General features: G+C 31.8%; 1 pseudogene; it reads right to left on the minus strand.

Annotated features, from left to right (window-relative positions):
* Positions 1-228: 228 nt before the first annotated feature.
* Positions 229-325, minus strand: LOC122126559 (annotated as a pseudogene).
* Positions 326-1,010: the final 685 nt, after the last annotated feature.

The following is a 1,010-nucleotide window of genomic DNA, read 5'->3' on the forward strand; positions in this document are numbered from 1 at the left end:
AGTTTGATTCCTTTTTTTCTAGGTCTTAATATTATTTTTCTTTGGGATAAAATGACAATGTTGTCTAATTTGAAAAGTTTTGTAAAGTTTATGCTATGTAAACGACTTTCTGAGGTGAATATTTAATACACTGATGTCAAACTGAATTTAATTATATGAATTACGTGTATTGTTACAGTTGTAATTTTGTTTTAATAACTGTTTTTCATTTCTTGCATCTGAAGAATGAAACATATGGAATACTTCTCAAATTTTCATGTTATCCTTGTGCAAGTGCCATGTTAATCTCTGCATTGTAATTTGAGTATTAGTGCTGCTGAAGCATGTAGTATCCTCTAAATTTAAGTAGTTAATGATGCAATCTTTATACAAGCCTATATCTATGGGTGCCTACTTGTAACAAGGAAACCGTATTGTTCCTAACAATGCTATCGATCTTATTTCCCTAAAATTCTGTGAATAGTAGAAAAAATTATATTGATCAATCAATTGCTCACATTTGCAAATTTTTTTGTCAATGACTATCTTAAGTCTTTTTATTTGGAATTTGATCATACTCTCAATTATTTATAGATAGGTCCAAAGGTGATGGCTTTTTCAAGTACTTATTTATTCAACTGTGTTAGCTATGTGGACCTAATGGATTCAAAGTAAGCATTGCTTAAGAGCTACTTCTAAACTTCTTCAGCTGATATTTTCCCAAATGAGGTGTTACTGGCACAAATGTCTACCTGAGCCTTTACCCTTCTTCCATGTGGGAACAGACCAACCAGAATATCTTACCCTGACAGCATAGATTGTCTTACTAGAACAAAACTAATCTTGATACAAGGGATCATAGAGAGATGAACAGTTCAAACAGAACTGTTCAGACTAGAATGTATTTTATCAAAATATAATTGTTTATTATATCTTCCATTTCAAAAGTAGCTAAAGCCAAGAAGGTGAAAAAATTGTTCATATGCATGATTACTTAATGTCCTGGCCTGTCTATCATCCAACCAGGCAGG

This window comes from Dipodomys spectabilis, unplaced genomic scaffold (assembly GCF_019054845.1).
Source record: "Dipodomys spectabilis isolate Male_0828 unplaced genomic scaffold, ASM1905484v1 ptg000284l, whole genome shotgun sequence".
Classification (NCBI taxonomy): Eukaryota; Metazoa; Chordata; class Mammalia; order Rodentia; family Heteromyidae; genus Dipodomys; species Dipodomys spectabilis.